Genomic DNA, 19,274 nt, shown 5'->3' with positions numbered 1-19,274 from the left:
TTAAAGGTCTTAAAATACAGAGGTCCCTCGCCGGAATTCTGCCTCCAGTTTGCCTCATAGAAATTTTACCTGAGTTTCCAGCCTTCGGACTCAAGACTGCAACTTTAATGTTTGCTGAATTTCCAGACTCTCCTGCAGATTTCGGGCTTGTGAGCCCCACAGTCAATTTAAGTCAATTCCTTAAAATCAATCAATCAATCTCTCTCTCTCTTTTATATATATATATATATATATATATATATATATATATCCTATTGGTTCTGTTTCTGAGGAGAACCCTAATACACCCACTCAGCCCTATTTACCTCTAATCATTTCTACATTTTCTCCTAAGATCCTATTTATCAAGAAACTTTCCTCTAAAAACACTTTATTAATCCAAGGACCAATGTATGTTAGTTTCTATTCTGACCTCATATGGAGAGATCGCTTTATTTTTTGTAAATTAAAAACTCTGAGTGCCCTTAAGGACAGTAAGCATCACGAGGGAATAAAAAGTAGCCCAGCTGCTAAAGGCAAGAAGCATTTCTCTATGGCTCAAGGGAAACATTTATTACAAAGGAATTATTGGCTATAAACTATCTAAAACATATTTTCAAAGTGGATGTAACTTTGTTTACCCAAAAGCTTGCGTATTAGAGATAGCATTTTATAAGTTGGCTATAGAGGTTCGCTGTGGGGATGGGGGATGGTGTGTGGCATGTATCAGACTCTCCTGTGACGTTTTTGTGAACTTTTTCCTCAATTCTAGAAAGAGACCTTGCTGGGTGCATCTCTGCTTATGTTGCTTACACAAATTCCCAGGATTTACTCAGAAGTCCTGTCATCCTGTACCCCTCCCCCAATTGTCTTCCACCACAATTTGACTACTGCTGGGCTCTTAGGAAGGACAGAACAGACAGAAAAGAGGGAGCTTATGGCCTAGAGGACCCAGAGAAAATTTCCACCTGAAAAGCCAGCCCAAGTTTATTTTAGCACTTCCAAAATACTCTGGATTCCCCAAACTAGGACTGATTTCAGAAGATTGATTGCAAACTCTTACCAGAAGCCCTGCCAGGATTGGCTACTTCTAACTCCCTAACACCCCCAAATTTTCCTATCACAGCCTAACTATGGGGTGGAAGACTTGTGGAACAGACAAGGGGAATTCCCATTAAATTTTGGTAGCAAAACTATAAACTCAGATTTTTTGTGCCAAGATTCTTTCCCTAGGTATTGTACATAAAAAAAGCATGGGAGAGGGGAAGCCACAATTTGGACTTCAAGCCATCTTTCCAGGTGGTCACTGGCTAGTCAGTCATATTCTGGGGTTCCATCTAGGTGGCTGCTAGAATGACCCTCATTCTTTTCCAACTAACCATTGTGTGGCCAGTGTCTCTCTCATTCAGCTATGTCTCTGCCTCTCCTGGGGACTTACATTCTGTGGCTTTCATGACTCATGGGGGCATAGCAACTTCTGCCAGTTGGTCTAGGGTTTCGATTATCTCAATTCACCTTGCAGCTGCCTTTTTCAAGGGGTCTGTTGCATCTATGATGTTCTGTACCCCAAAATAGTGGAGACAGGGTCCCATTAGCTGGCGCTCACTAAATGTTCACACATTCTTTGCACACCCACTATCTAGTCCAGGGCTTCTCAAGCTATCTGTAATGAAGCATCATTCCCTCAGCCCCCTGCTTTGTCATGGTTTGATACTTTTATACACAAAAATGAAATAAAAGTTAAATTTTAAAAAGTCAAGCCCATTTGCTTTATTATATGAGTCAAGAGACATAAAATTACTGTCAAGTTGTTATAAATATCAATATTTCTCAATGCATCCCCTCAACATCTGTGCTTATCTCATTGAAGACTATTTATATGCATGGGCCTCAATCCAGAGTATACACCTCAACTGGCACAAATCAGCTCTCCATTTTTGGCCTGGAGTTATCTTTCCTGGTTGGGAATAGAGTGGAAAAGAAATCATGTAAGCTATCAAGATGAAAATAGTGTCTCAAGATAACTTGCCATATACTCAGTGTTAAAGTTCTGCTTCTCTGAGCACTGCACGTTGCCTCCCACTCCCTCCAGAAATAGGAAACTTTTTGAAATTATAAACTGGGCAAATACTGAAATCTTTGGGATCCTCACTCACTTCATCTATAAAATGTAATTAAACATTCTGTCTGGGGAGATCCATAGGTACATGAAGATCTCATAAGGAGATGTCTGTAGAACAGGTGCCATGTTGTAGGTGATTGGGAATGGTGGTCATTACTATTATCATGAAGACACAGGCTCAAGGGAAAACAAAGCTAAGGGCAAAGGGATTCTGAAATCCATTTCAGGAAGTAGGTTTACAAAAACAAGAAGGATTCAGCCTACTTGGTATGTCTTTGGGTCTTTATCATGGAACTGTAAGTTCTTGCTAAGTGTAATCTAATTAATCTTGCCCATACTTGTGGAGGTGTCATGGACTAAAGCATAGCATAAGCTATTGGATCACTAACTACCGAGAGCCTCACCACTCCTGTGACTCAGACACCTATCTCCCAGACTGCTTTACCACTTGAAAGTTAAACGAGTCCCCTATATTTATGTTTTTTAAAAGCACTTTTGGATGCTGGAGGATTAAATGCACTCTAAGAATGTCTAGATTGCAATAATAATATGATAGCTTATTCCTGCAATGTTAAATACCCCAACGTGCAGGATATTCAACATATTCTAATACAAACAAATCTTTAAGCTATCTTTCTTGTTAACTAAAAATGACACAAATTTAAATTAATAACTGATATAGCAATAAAGCTGCTAAAAGATAGAATTCATTGTGCATTAAGCTCCAAATTCTTTATTTAGGCTGGAAGCGATTATGTGATAATAGGATAAATGCTTTGCTAAGTGTATAAAAACTAAAATACTCTGTATATCACAGAGGCACATTACATTTGTAGGGCATTAATTTACCTCATTGTGTAATAACATTTTTTCTTTTTAGGTGAAATCTCAAGGAGAAATCACTTTGCTGAATGGAACTCAAAATATGTTAATCTTGGATAAGAATCAGCATTTGGCATAAGTTCCATGTCATCCACATGGTTTTCTCTTGAACTTTAAAAAGAAGAAAGGATTCTAGAGAAGTCCAAGCACATCTTGGCAAAAAGTCAAGTATTCTATTCTACTCACTCAAAATTTTTTCTTAGGAAGAATCATGCCTAATCCACAACATCTAGAAGTGATGAATTAATCACTATTGTGGACACAGGTACGGCTGTGAGTCAAAATAGTGTATTTTTATATTGAGAGAATTCTTCAGATTAAATAGTTACAATTTAGTAATGACTATAAAGTTAGTGATTAAACACACAAACAAAAAAAGTGTGGTTCTGTTTGGGTCAATATATTCCAGTTTCACATTGTGAACAATAGAGAAGATACATCTGCTTCCATTGTGACAGCCTCTGTTTATATAGCCATGAAAGTAACCAGAAACATAGTGTAGTGCAATAGGAACCATCTCTAGAGGCTTATCATTGACTGGTGACATTTCCCGTACCTTTCCAGAAGAGTTCTGAATGTTACTACATTCTCTTGTGGACTATTTCAGAACATGTGTTACTATTTGCCATTTTTATTTTCACCTTGTAAAATACATAAATCAAAAAGATGTTGCCATCATGGATGATAGACATTTTATCAATTCTTGCCACCAGAATTAAAAATAATGTTTGGACTTTTCCCCCAGGAGTATATTTAATTATCTTGATAAATTAATGACTGGCCTTAGCTTCTGACAGGATAAATGAAACTCTTCTTAATCTATACAATTAATGAAATGGGCTCCTTGGTATGCTTGTTCAGGATGCTTATAACATAGGCAGTACATGGCCAGGAACATAGATTCCAATAGAGGAAGTAACCTGAATTAATTACAGGAAAATACACTCAAGTTACCTTAAAATATTTAAATAAAGCTGAAGTGAAACTTCTCATATCAAGAAGGAGGTGGAGGAAAGTATCGCCTCAAGGAAAAAATGACAGAGAAAATGAAAAAAGCAAAACACAGAAAGACAAATACGTCCCAGTCTGAAGTTTTCAAGAGGATGAAGTAGGAGAGAATATATTTTGTATCAATGTATGTATTTCAATTTTTCTTAATTGGGAATCCCCTTGAGATACTGTTTTATCTAGGTTTCAGTTAGCGTTTTCTCCTGTCCCTTTTAAAATTTTTCTATTCCTTCATCTGGGACATATCTCCAAAGTTCAGCCTTCTCACCAGAATGATCCACGAACTTTTTAAATGTCAGGGATCAATGGCTGAGAGTGGGAGGAGGTAGAGGAAGGATATGGGTGCACCTGGGGCTGGTCAGCTCGGCAGGGCTGTGAAGGATTGGAAAGGCAAGCTCGAGGAAGTGGGTGAGGGAGGTGAAAGGTGCAGAATCCAGGCATGGCAGCTTCAGGGGTCAGAGGAAGCCATGGTCTGACCTAGAGCCAGGTGGGGCACGTCCTTTATAACTGAAGGAGATCAAGGCTGGTTGAGATGTAGATTTCACATATGAAAACTACAGCACCAGCATGTGAGGCAGCAAACCCAGCTTTCGCAGAGATGGAACAGGCCTGGAGGTTTTCTCTCAAGGTATATTCAGAGTGTATTTATTTCTAAGGCCCAGGCAGTGCCCTCAGGAAGTCAGGGTGGTCAAAAGAAAATTAGAAAGTAGCCTAAAAGAAATATTACATAATTGCGACTCTCTCTCTCGTGTTTGGTTGTTCTCTGGAATCTTTATTCTAGGAAGTCCTACAAGTATCTTTATGCTATTAATTCCTATCTGATACATTCATCTCCCTGCTCCATTTCCCGTGGTCCCTCTGGGTTCTCCCACAAATGGTTCTTCATCCATAGTGTTGGAGGAATGACCAATAAGTTAGTATTACGTCTTACCTCTGGGTATTAACTGTCATCAGACCTTTAAGTTAAAGAGAGGAGGGAAAGTGAAAATCAAATGGAAGATAGTAATACAGTTTACGTGGTTTTGTTTACAAATATAGCAGTTATTTTCAAAAGATCCATGTTTAGCCAGCATGAGCCTCAAATCCATGAAAAAAAAAGGCATACAAGAATTGTCCATTTCTCTTTTTTAATAAAATGAAATATTATAAGTCTCCATCCTTACAGGGAGGTTGGCTAGTCAGTTGTAGACATCCCTACTCCTGTGCCCATTCCCTTGACTCCTGGTCGGCTCAGACTAGAAAATGGAATATTTATGTGATATTCAGGAAACAGGGGCATGCATGCTGGCCTCCAGGGATCATAGTGACTACTGGCATCCTCCTTGTTCAGGCCTGCAGAGGTCCCTTGACAGCAAATGGATCTGCTGCTTCTTAGTTACATACAGGCCAGGAAATCTTTGCTGAGTCCCAACTGTGTTCCTGCAACTGCTTGGGACACGACAATGGAGCAATGGGCAAAGGGAAAGACCCGCTGTGGGTCTCTCTGGGAGAAATCTCTCCATCTATTCTCTTTTCTTTTCTGAAGTATTACTATATAATTGGCCTCTCATTGTCCTCAAGAAATCTCATCAATAAATTCCTTTATAATTTTTTTTCATTAATACTAAAGACATGGCAGAACACCCAATCATAGGTGATTATAGGAATTGAGCACTGGCCACTGAAGAGGTCTCTCTGTTCTGTCCTTAGGGGCTTGCTGCCAGTGAAAGCTGTCTGCTCTGCTATAGAGAATGCTGGCCTCACCCAGTCATCTGCTGGGACCCAGGTGGTCCGCAAGGCATTTGGGAGCTGCTTAGCAGAGGAATTAGAGTTCACTTTGCCAAAGTCCAACTGGGGCACAGTCTGCCATGTGCCACTGCAGAGGACTCAACAGTCTGTGTGTTTTAAACTGTTTGATAACCCAATGTTAGCTAGTTTCTTGGTGGACATATCTGTTCTACTCTAATTTCTCTGACAATCAGCAAAGCAGCCCACTTTAGTCTTTTTTCAACCCACCACCCTTCTCCCAACAACACACACACACACACACACACACACACACGCACACACAGAGCTGAAGTTTCTTGTCTACCCAGAGCTATAGGATAAGTAAATGTTCTCCTGATATATGTATATGTACATGTATATGTATATATGCATGTGTGCATGTGTGTATATATCATATACAAATATATGTATATACATAATATTAATGTGAACTGCAGGGGATTCCCTATTCGACAACCTCTGTAAATACCATGCAGGTGGCTACTCTATAGGATGGACCATCGTGCTTGCCATTTAATAGGCCAAATTATATTTTTTCCTGTAAGGGATTTTGGAGTATGTGACATTGACTTGACTCTTATGAAATCAAAAGCAGATTTTCTTTGGTTCATTCTTTTTTTTTTTTTTTTTGCAGTATGTGGGCCTCTCACTGTTGTGGCCTCTCCCATTGCGGAGCACAGGCTCCGGACGCGCAGGCTCAACAGCCATGGCTCACGGGCCCAGCCGCTCCACGGCATGTAAGATCTTCCCAGACCGGGGCATGAACCCATGTCCCCTGCATCGGCAGGTGGACTCTCAACCACTGCGCCACCAGGGAAGCCCTCTTTGGTTCATTCTTAATGGTGAAGAGCACAATACCCTGAACTTGAAAGAGAGTGCATGGTGCAATCCATCTGAAAATGAACTTACTGGGAACTGGTAAGCACATATCAGTCTGCAAGTTTCTATAACATAATATTTTATTTGGGATTCCACCTGGATATTCCAGCCCTTTACAGAGTCCATAAGGGTGGCTGGAGGTTTAGTAGAAACTTCTGTGTTCATTTCACTGTTTTTCTTTCCCCAGTTTCTCTCACTAGAGAAAGGGCTTATTTCTCCACCCCTTCTACCCTGCTTTTTGTGTGCAATGCATCAGTGAGAGCACCCTGGCCCTCTAGCATAGCCTTTACTACAGTCAATGTGGAGCCTAAGCAGGAGACAGAGGAAGGGAAGATAATGAGGTCAGGATATTTATCCCCCAGCTCCTTCCTTAAATAGTCACCTCTGGCTGGCTCATCCTCAGCCAAAGTTCAAGGCTTCCTTACACCAGCCTGCTCCATATGACTCTCGTCTTTAGAGTCCCAGTAACCACTCCCTACCCTGCCTCGTAATAATATCTTAATGAAAGTATCCTTGCATAGATGTACTTTGGGTGCACCATCTGTTTCCTACACTTGTCAGTCATTTATTTTCATCTTAGAACCCAGCAGGGTGTTGAGGTCTCTGGGATGAAGCAGAAGGGAAGGAAAGAAGCCTTCAGTGGTCTGCCTCAGGGTGTGGAGCTGTTCAAGATGATCAATGTGTGGCACTGCACATGTTAATAAGCCTGTGGGATCTTTTGGAATAGCATATGTCCTCTTCCGTTATCCTAGTTTGATTTACATTAAAGTTCAGGAGGCAAAGGAAGAACAATTTATCCCACTCTATTTAGCTCTTTTTATTTGACAAATATTTATTAAGCACCTATTATGGTGGGAGCTTAATAAATATTTAAACAAGTGAAAATTACATCCCAGATGGTGATGAGTGCTCTGGAGGAAGATTAATTTTGGGGAAAGGGAAGCAGAGTGTAGAGAGGCAGATTGCCCACTTGAGACCCACTGTTCGTGGGCAGCTTCACAGGAAGGGTGTCATCTGAGCAAAGGCCTGAAGGCGGTGAGGAGCACTTATATGAAAAGCTGGATTGAGAACACCATGAACTACAGGGTTCTCAACCTACGTTGGTATTCCTCCACCCAGGGCGCCATTTGCAATTGTGTGGGAGTGTGTTGGTTGTCACAGTGATTGTATGGCGGGCGACTAGAAGAGGAGGCACTACTGTGGGTAATTAGTTGATGGAACCAAGGAAGCTCCATGTTCTGCCATGCACAGGACAGCCACGGACAATGAAGACGGGTCCAACAAAAATGTCAGTAGCATCCTTGTTGAGAAACACTGAGCACAAATAGCAAGTGCAAAAACCTTGAGGCTGGAGTACCCCAAGCATGCACACACAGACACATTTTTCTTAAAGCAAGACTACTGTGGTCCCCACATCTTCACATCTTTCCCAGCTGCCCCACAGCACAGTGGCTCTGGCACAGGTTGTACTGTGTGTCTGCCCCTCCACGATGTGTGCATTTTATCCTAGGGCTGGGAGTAGAGCAGAGCACAAGAATCCAGTGACGAGAGTGTTCGTGGTTGTCCTTCAGACGTGAAGGTGAATTTCCTAGTGGTGACTGATTCAGTCAGAAAAGACCAGCAGTAGGCCAAGGATCCTGCCCATCCAGTGCACAATATGCAAAAATTGCTCTTTGCCTGAAGAGTTATTTAAAAAAAAAATAGATGAAGTTCTATAACATAAAACACTCCCCAAAATTTCACTCACTTAACTGGAAACTCTAGCAGAAATCAGCAGACACTTTTCATTGGTAATTTAGACTTGATCAATTTATGGGCTGTGTTTGTGGGGAAATGATGCATTTTGTATATTCCCTCCACATATATATGTTCATGATTTCTTTGGAAATGAATTCATCTGGCATAGTTGGTATGCACTTCAGATACACACTATAAATTTGTTTTTACTCATTTTGGTATAAATGTCCAAAATAGCAGGATAAAAATACTAGGCTATACTGTGATGAATTTAACTTAAAAAAATAAATTTTCTGTGGATTTAAATCCATTTCATATAATCCTTCTGTATGTTTGAGTTACTCTTCTGCCTCTTACTGAAAACTTACATGCTTGCTAATAATTCTGTTTTACCACTGATGAAGGTAAACAGTCTAGACAGATAAGCAGCACATTTTAATTCTACATTTTATTTTGTTGAACAGAATCCTTGAAGAGACATAAAAAAAATGACCCCCACCTAAGGTTCAGAGCTCACTGCTTCTTAAGGGCCTCTAGCTAGCAAGCCATGCTATGAACTAACTCTAGCAAGGGGCTGGTTCCAGGAATAGAGCTACTTTTGTTGACTGTGCCAATGCTCTTTTACCAAGATGAGATAGCTTGTTGTAAATCAGGGAACAAGGCCAGAGTGAAGGCATAAATTGAAAGTGGCTCCTGACAGCTCATCTCTGATCATTTCCTCACTTGTCAAAATCAAGACGTTTTCTCTCCTCTGGTAACTCTTTAGTAAATAGCACTCTGACAACTCTTGCAGAACTGGTTTATCAGAACCATCCTCCATTTCATTTCCTTCTCCATGTCTGAAAGCACATAATAGTACATCTTCTGTGGCAGTGAAGAAGGGACAGTCTCGCTTTTGCTCTTTGCATATTTAACTTGAGATTGTGATCAGTTCCTGAGAGGGAATAGTTAACACGAATAGCCTGGGAAACAACCATTATTCACATTTTTCAACAGACTCTAGGGAGACCCCTGTAAATATGCCAGTAAATGATGTGGAGGCACTTTGGGTCTGGAAATCTAAACTACAACTTAGCTTTTCTTCCTCATGTTGGTTATAGCGACATGGACATACTCCTCAGGGCAAAATGTATTCAAGAATCTAAACTTTCCTATGAGAGAGAAAGAGAAAAATTAGTGTTTTTATTTGGTGAAGAACCTGATTCTTTTAACTGTGGGCTTTCATACATCCCTGGATTAAAATCCTTGGTGGTTTGCACTGGAATGAGTAAATCCATAGCATAGAGAAGCTCCTTCTACAGTGGCTCTGCATCATCCAACTTAGGGCATGTTTCCAGATTCTAAGTGATGCCCAATATTTCCATGGGAAAACTGCTAAGACCTGACATTGCCATTATCCCAAACATTGAGGGAAAACAGTTTCAATGAGGTCAGAAGTTCTTCAATAATACCCCATAATTATCTCCACTTTTGAAGCCTCATTACAATTAACTCATACTTTTATTAACTCATAACTTGTTACAGTGCTCATTTCATTCTTCCTTAATACTAAGGTTACTTTTATGCTTGATCTTCACAACTGGATTAAAAATCCTTTGAGTATTTTGTCATTTCAGTTTTTCCATGACACTTGCCATAGGAGAAAACTACTATAGGTGCCCATGAAATGTGGGTTTAATAAATGAATTAAAAGATAGTCATGTACTTGTCCAGCATTATCACTATTTCAAGAACCTTGAAGAGTGGTTGTTACTAATAACTGAAGGTAGAGGAGTTGGAGGTAGAAGAGCTTTGCTTTAGTGAATATAAACTTTCACTGAGCTATTCAGTTTCTAAGTGAAATGTAGTAGAAAATATTTTCAGAAACAAGGAGACTTTTTTCCCAAGATGCTCACAATAATCCATAAACATTATCCATTATCAAAATAAATGTATCCATGGCCCCAGCTAGAAATGAATCTTATTAGGACAGGTATTGTATCACCTTCAGCTAAAGATTAAATGCATACATAATGTTTGTATCTCAGTGCTTCACACGTGGTAAGCGCCCAGTAAATGTTGAATTTATTTTTAGAAATTTTTAATATTTTGGCTCTAAAATATATGAACCGTTTCTTTAATTCTCTTCCTCTCTCAATAGAATAAATTCAGACTTTGGGGTCCAGTGCCTTTAAAGGGGTAAATGCAACCAGATTATCCAGGTGTTACATGCCATCTGTGTGGAAAGAAAATAACCAATAACTTGTGGTCCTGATAGAAGTCTGCCTCTTCCCCAGTCTTGGGGTCTGAGTGTCGCAGTTAATACAAGCTCCCCTGTGAGACTAGCTGGAGCATCATAGCAGCCTGGCAATGAGGAGGTGAGTGGCAAGGTCAGGGCTAAGAGAACTGGCCTCATAGTAGGTATGGCCCCTGAGGAGAAGACACAAGGATCCTAATCTCTCTGTCCAAGATCTAAGATATGACTTGACCCAATCTGACCAGGTAGGCTTGATCTGACATGTAGGCAGGGATCTGGCAACAGGAATTTTTGGACACCAAAGACAGTCCTTTTGCAACTGCAGAGATTGTCAGAGGTCCATTTGGGCTGAAATAGGGCCTTGATCTGGGGTCTGGAATCCACAGTGCATATGCAGGTCTTAGGATTGCTAGTAACAGCTAGCACTAATCAAAGGTTACTTGGCATTGAGAATAGTACAAAAGTACAGTTGAAGCTGATGGATACCTGCCCAAAGATGGAGGTTAATAGGGGAAGCTACAAATCAATGACACAAAGCTATAGAGAATTAACTCCTAATACATCTCAAGTTAGACTTTGACTGGCTACAGGACTAGATCTACACTGAGAATGTAGGTCTTAGTGCTTAAGTATAAATAGCCTAGTGACTATGGCAGGAAAAAAAACTTACTCATTCCTGTATCTCTAAACTCTGATCGTATTTCAATTCCTAGTGTTTCATCTCAGCATTGGTCTCTCATCCTTAAACCAATTCTTGATCAGCCATCAGTATACTACTTCTAGATCACCATGCCTATCTAAAATAATTTATCTCAGCAGTTAGCTTCTGAGCTGGCTGGTCTCCTGCAGTCTCCTAAGGGGTCTTGGCTACTGAATACTGACAGGTCAACCTTGTCATAGATAAGGTCGTTTTCATGACATATGTAAGAAATTGACACACAGAAATGATATGTGACTTGCCACAGAGAAATAAATCGCAAGGCTGGGAATACACTAGGGCCTCTAATACTTTCTATCACGCAATGTTACTTTCTTTTCCATTTCCAAAATGATCTTTCACTTTACCATGTTTGACAAACACTCATTCTAAACAAGGTTCTCTAATTTCTTTATTTGCTGACTCTAAACAAACTGTATCTGTAGCCAGCTCCAGGTTAATTTTCCTTGTAAAAGAGTAAAAGGAAGTAATCACAATGTTGGGATTTTTAATGAAAGAATCACAAAGCCAACCTAATTAAAGAAGGTCAATTAAACATAGCATTAAACCATCTGAAGTACAAGGAGCAATTTTCTATTTAGGAACTCAGGATACAGCAATTACCTGGTTAATTTGACATGTAACCAGGATACAGATTCCCAAAGCACAATCCTGTTTCTTAGACTTGTAAGCGTTACTTTACAATTTTCACAAGCATTCATTCATAGGATAAAATTTCTTTCAAAGGTTGCTTTGGAAATCACATAGTTAAGTCATAATTCAAAAGTCAGTTCAATACAGTCTGCGTGCAACCTGTTATTATCTTACCAAACCCATCTTGTGGTTAATTCTTGATTAACCACAATTCTTGTGGTTAATCAAGAATTAACCAACTGGGAAAACATCTAACTAATGTTCTTTGGAAGAAAGCAGCCAATTATCATCATTCTCCATAAATCCAGAAAACTTTTATTTCCTGATGAAGTGGTTTGCAAAATTTAGGGTTAAAAAAATCAGCTGGAGATATAATAAAAATATCAATTCCTGGGCTTTCCAGAAATTCACTTGGTCAGAGGTGTGGTCCAAGAAACTTCATTTTAATAAACACACACTAGCAATTTTTTTTACATGAATCCACAGACTATTTGAATATTTGTCCCTTATAAAACTAATGAAATTAAACTAAATTAAACTAAATTAAACTAATTAAACACCCCCCAAACTATCTCCATGCCCCTACAGCCTCAATTTATGATATTAACATAGGCTTGATGGTCTCGTGTAATGTAGATTCGAAGGACCAGAAGACTTTCAGTTCTACCTACTACTTTGTGATTTATCTTACAGAGTTAAATAAAAGCCCCAACATCTTGAAAATACATCACCTTAAGTTTATTCCTCCCTACTCAAAGTCCAGAACTTGTATGTTTGAAACCTAACATGCTAAATCAAGTGTTTCTCTTGACTTAAAGTTTTTATTTACTACTTTTCTATGTCCCTATAGAACTGATTACTGGGTGAACCATTTCTGGCTATCTCTGAAAGTTTATTTTTATGTGCTGTATAGAGTTGGACAGACTCGTCAGGAGTTCCAAAGATACAGAAGGCTGACTAACAGAGCTAACAGGCACATGAGAGAAAGTCCCACAGGGTACACAAGCTTTCTTTTTTCAAAAATAAAGTACTGATGTAAACAGAACGTTAGCAAAGCTTCTGTTGTTCAGCAAGATCTCTTTTCAAAAAAAAGGAGATTTTTCGGTTGAGGTTTTCTGCCTCTTGAACTTGCAACAACACATGAAAAATAAACCGGTTCATTTTTAAGGCCCAAAAATAGTCAGGGTGACGAATTGACTTAAATGTTGCCCCAAAGAGTGTTTCGCAGCCTGTCAATCACCTCACTTCCTGGTGAAAGTGCCTGCCCTCAAAGCAAAACCCTGGGTCTGTCTTCACAAACTGGCATGAACTCCAGGTCCATCTCCTTGACAGAGGCCAGGCCTGATTCACTGCATCTGAAACTCAGCCCCATGGAGATACACAGATAATCCCTGCAACAGGGTCTGTGATAACTCTGCTTTAGACCCAAACAGCACCCAGTTCTGGAGTGGTTCCACACCTACTGTAGGTGAAAGGTAGTCTGGGGCTCCCTAAGGCAAGAGGTCATGGCTCCAAGGGAATTGCTCTACCACAGTATCTGTGCATCTCCAAAACAAGTCACAGGTCCAAAGAGCCCATAGAATTACCCTTTGTACAAGGATCTCTGGATTCGGAGCTCTTCTGAGTAACCGCAACAGAGTCCCCTTGAACCCAAAGTGGAGTCTTGGGATGGCCAAGACCTCAGAATCTTCACCTCTGTACTAATGTGTCCCCTTCCCAAAAGTGCTATCTGAAAACTGTCGATGTGCTATTTTCATTGCCCATCACCTAAAACTGCAGAACTGTGAGACCTTCAGAGAATACTAGATCCAAGAAAATCCACTGCTTCTCAAACTGGATTATACCTATCTCCAGAACTAACTGGTAGTGTGCTAGGAGGCTCTATGAATCCACAGGATTTAAGTATGGCATGGTTTTCTGTAACACCAAGTTTGCCTGAAACATGTGAAGGAAAAATATATATTTTTTATTAGCACCCAAATATTACAGGGTAGGTCACACATTTGGCTGGATTCTGCGAGAAAAAAAAGATTCCAAAGAAAAATCTTGCTTGCATTGGCCTCTTGGAGCTCTGCCACTTAAACATTCTGTTCTGTCATTCAGGGTATATGTTTAGAAAAATTCAGGAACATTATGCCAATCTCCTCATTTTGCAGACAAGGAAACTGAGGCCTGAAAGTCAAAGATCATCCAGTGTCAGACTTGCTATATCCTACTGCATAGCCCTTGTTTTGCTATCACTTGTCCTGTCTCCCTTATCACCCCTATCATAAACTGCACAAAAGTCGATTCTTCGGACTCTTTTAAGACTTAAAATGCAAATAATCCCAATAAAGATATAAGATTGATAGATTGGCTCTAAAATGATTGACATGTCTTATCCTTTTCTTCTACATTTTTATAGGAAAAAGGAGAAGCAGAATACAATGGTTCTTTGGGGGTGAACATCTTTGCTTTCGTGTGTGTGTGTGCATGTGTATGCACAGTTTGAGTGTGTTTATATATATAAAACGTTTATGGGTCTAGGTTTCTGAGTTTGTCGGTAGACATACAGCTGAGTGGGAGAAATACAGCCCCAAATAGGGGAAGAATCAAAGCATACATTTCCCTTTCTACAGTTTTGCACAGTATAATAGTAGTTGATATAACCCAAGTGTTGCCTACCTAACCTCAGCCTTTTCCTTGAAAAAATCATGCCTTCTTGAGCATTTCCATCACTCATGTGAAAATACAGCTAAACATCTCTTCACTTGCAGCTGCTTGAAGTAATGGATTACGCCTTTGAACTTGCCAGTAAACTTCACGGTCCTAGTATAAATATCAAACTTGTCAAACGTGCTTTCCAAGGAAGCCCTATAATTAAAAGCTTATCTGTTTGGGGGGTAAGTTAATGCCTCAACTTGGCCCCAAAGCCAGAGCCTGAGAAAATTTTAGTTGTAGAGAACTTCCTGCTAGCTATCAGGGGTCATCTCTGACCAGGCCCGAAAGCGGCTTTCACTGAAGTTTGGACTGGACCACTCTCCTGCTGCCACAAAGCCAGGCATGCTCCCTCCCCGTGAGCTCAGCGCCTTCCTCTAGCTTTCCCCCTTCCCTCTGAGTCAACACATCAGAGGATCAAAGGGGGTCTGCAGAGATACCACCAAAAGAAGAGAAAGAAGTCAGGGAGGGTGTGATGGGGTTTCAGCCAGGGACCTGTGAGGAACCGAATGATCTCAGGCTAAGACTGGAACAAATAATGGCGGCCTGCTCATTACAAGGCCTCAGGTGGAAGCCAGTTGTGTCAAGGGAAGTTTCTCTGACTCTGCATTGTAATGGAACAGCTAGCAGTTTTCTTCTTTCTGAGAAATATAGATAACAAGAGAGAAAACCCCCTAAAGAAAGGCTCTGCCTTCTAACAACAAAACCATTTCTCAGTGTCAGATTTCAGAGAGTCAAAGAATATTTTTTTAAAGAGGAGTTAGAACAGAAATGTTATTATAAATAGTAAGAAGAATGGCTTTAAAGCAATCGCCACACAGATCTAATCCTTGCAAACATTTATGTCTAAACCATGTTTTCATAAGAGAATGTTCCCTTCATCCTCACCTGGGCTGTTGAATTCTTAGCAATCCCCACAAGGTGCTGGCTGTTTGGGCCACATCAAAGTTCCTCTGGGGGAAAGGCCAAGGCTTTTTGTTTTCTCCTTAAGTAGTTGAGGAATGATTTCTAATGAGAACCTTCTGGCTTCCTTTAGATGTGAAAGGTGTTTCCACAGTATGCCCTAGAGACATCCTCTGTGGTACTAGACAAAAGGAGAAACTCAGTGAACAGTCACGGATTAGCAGCCTGGCCCCTCTTTCTACCCGGCGCCACTAAAAAAGATACCAGACCTGTTGTTTCTTTTTCTTTCTTTCTTCCTCTCCTCCTTTTTCTTTTCCAACCACTTCTATATCTGTGGCCAGCTGTATTGTAGTTAAATTTCAAAATACTCATTTGCCAGCTTTGTACAGTGCTACTATAATGTTTATAAATGTCCCCGATGCTAGTTTGAAAGTGACATGCACAGATAGACACTTTAAAGGGGGCATAAAATGAACAAAATGCATTACCAAATGCAATACTCAGTATTAACCACATTCATATGAGTTTTGTATTTGATCCAATAAACCAGTGGTTCCAGATGTAAAATTAGCCTGTAAAAATTTCCTTCCACTTTAACCATCCACTCTTACTACTCTCAAATACCAGTGTACAAAGGTGGCATCTTACTTTTTAAAAAATGAGTTAAAAACTGTATATAATACATACCACATATATTCAATATATGCCATATGTTAATATATGTATCATATATATTACACTATATTGCACTATATATGGTATATGTGTATCTGTGTAAAATAGTTACAATAGTTCCAACTATTGAGGAAACTGAATGAGGTTCTCTCATTCAAAGTGAGACTTACCTCACGTCAGAATGTACATAGAAGCCAGGTAACTTGGTCTCCACCATCCACAGTCATTTGGTCAGGGATGGACATATGAAGCCAACTACATCTACATGTGAGATAGAGTAGTATAGGCCTTCACTAGAATCTTTAGGAGGAGAAGACATCTGCCTCATTAAACTTGCATTTGTAAGGATGCTTCCCTATTGCTGATGAATGACACCTCCAGAGGAGAGGTCACCCAAGAATGGAGCGGACTCAGAGGAAAGCAGAGTTAAAAAACAGACAGAAGCTAATCCCTGAGGACATTATTTGAGCAGATGGGTCCAGGTGTACCTGAAGGCAGGTCTTCCTTGGACTTTTCAGGAAAGTGAGTTGATAAATCCCTTTCTTTTCCTAAGCCACTTGGGGTTAGATTTTCTCTCTTCCAACTGAAAGTGTCCTGACAAATAGATCTTTACTTAGTAGGTTCCACTTAATTTTATCATGATAATATGAGGTAAATATTGTCTTCATTTAACAGATTAAAATTTTCAGACTCAGAGGAAAAACTAAGTTAACTAACTGGCCCAAGACCACGGAGTTAGTAAGTTAAAGGAGCAAACTCTAAGTCTAAAACCTAGTTTTTAATATAAACTCAGGGTTTTTAATGTAAGTGTCTTTAAAAGTAAATATATTTGGATGGAAAAATAACTTAAACAAATCATAAATAATTTAAATTTCAATCAATGAAAGCTCTAAATATATTTTTTTAGTGGGAGAATCAAAAGTGAACTTCAAAGGAAGAAGGATCTGAAAGAAGTCTGAATGTCTGTCTGGACCGATGAGAAACACTTGGAGAAAGCAAAGGGTAAGAGATGACATTCAGTGCAGACACATGAGTGAACTGATTTCATTCTCCCCCAAACATTATTAGGTGGATACTATTATTATCCCCATTGTATAGATGAGAAAACAGAAGCACAGAGAGATGTAACACCAGGTCTAAAATTAAACAGCTTCTCGGTGTAGGCAGCCCTCCACATTTGATTGTCATCTTGTATATGGAAAAATAGGAAATGAGTTCTTAAATAGAATGTATTAGTTGGGCTAACAAACACTTAACTGTTTTGGCAGAAATATTCCTCTAGAATCCTACAGTTTCTAGAAAGTGATTTGATAAAATATGTGATCAAACAAGTAACTTCATCTTTGAGACTTTAATTTTAAGAAAAATTTGCTAGTGTATAGAAATGTGTGTATATATATATATATATATATATATACATATATGTATATATTTTTTCTGTCCATGCTGTGCAGCACGCAGGATCTTAGTTTCCTGACCAGGAATCGAACTGTGCCCCCTGCAGTGGAAGCGCGGAGCCCTAACAACTGTACCACCAGGGAATTCCCTAGAAATGTACTATAAACAATTATTTTCCACTGAGATATTCAGATGGGCAGAATATATAATATAATATATAATAGTTCTAATCACTAAGAAGTTTATTTAGCGAGTCTGAAGTCCTAGGATCTTCATATTTTAGGGAAGAAGGGAAAAAACTATCAGACCTTTCTTGCAGACTAACTGCCAAAGATGTTACTGGAAGTTGTCTGATAATTACAGACTTAGTGCCACAGAATCTGAGATGCTCAGTAATATTTTCCCTAATTTTTCAACATGGCACTTGAGAATTTAGATACATTCTGAAAATATAAGGGAAAAACGGAATATGGGAAAAAAGCATTCAGAGTTGACAAACCTGCATTAGTAATCTCTAAAACTTCAGAGTGTTTATTGTTAAGGGAAGTAGTAAAGGTCATCTAAAATCCTTTTTTTAAGCAATATGGATTTGAGTGGTCCTATTCTGGGTACATTACCAATGGACTATGGCTTGTAGGCAGCTATGAAAAGAGCTTTGTCTGAGCAAGTCTTTAGATGATCTTGTATGACCTTACCTTAATTTCCCAGAAAACCTGGGCTGGCTTTTCCTTTGTGGGGAAGGTCAGGCAGGGAACAACTTAAAAGAGTTTAAAAGAGGTGCTGAAGAAATGAAGGGAATGTAATTCTTTCAAGTACTTGCCATAAAGCTACCTCCATGTGCTAAGAATAATATCATATAGATGCCTGCTACTTTCAGGGCTTTTAAGTAAAAATAGTAACTTTAGAGGAGCTTATATAATGTCACTTTAACCTGCTGTTCTTCATTCAGGCCCTGGCTCTCTGACCATGGTAGCTTCCCTGGACATGATCAAAAAACCAGACTGGTTTTGTGAAAATGTTTATAACTGCAGTTTTAATGGACCCTTCTGCTTATGAGGGATGTGTAGGCAAGGCATGAAGAAACATTGGCTAAGACCTTTTAAAATGTCCCATTTAATTATTCTGTGAAAAGTTAGAGTCAGTCTCCCAAAAGAAGAATTATTACTTTCAGAAATGAAAATAGACTTCTCTAGAAGACCCTTCTAAAAATTTGGAAGGAAAATCTACCTTGCCATATAATTTTTTTTCACCCTGAGAGATTATTCAAATATGAGGAAATACACTTCAAAGTTCACAATTTATTTCTCCGTTTCATTAAGAATGGCCAAGATTTAAAAAAAAAAGGAAAATGAGCGAAGTTGTGACTAATCGAATCCAATAAAAGCATTGTTCTGTAAAGCACTGCACTTAAATAAGCCTTAACAGATCTAAAACATAATTTTATTCTTAGAAATACAGTTTTCATGTCACTTACAAGAAAAATATCTTACTATGTCAAGTGGATACCAGGTATTACTTAAATCAAATTTTATTTTTTTTTGTTTTTAGTTTTTATTTTTCCTTCCAAATGGAAGTACTCACTGCCTGTGTAGGAAAACTATCTATTTGCCATCAAACCTTGGTATTTGGTAGACACCTAA

The sequence above is a fragment of the Delphinapterus leucas genome, chromosome 8, assembly GCF_059928025.1.
Source record: "Delphinapterus leucas isolate spDelLeu-1000000601 "Yukka" chromosome 8, BTC_Dleu_Yukka2, whole genome shotgun sequence".
NCBI classification, from domain to species: domain Eukaryota; kingdom Metazoa; phylum Chordata; class Mammalia; order Artiodactyla; family Monodontidae; genus Delphinapterus; species Delphinapterus leucas.
Note: the sequence above shows the minus strand (reverse complement) of the source record.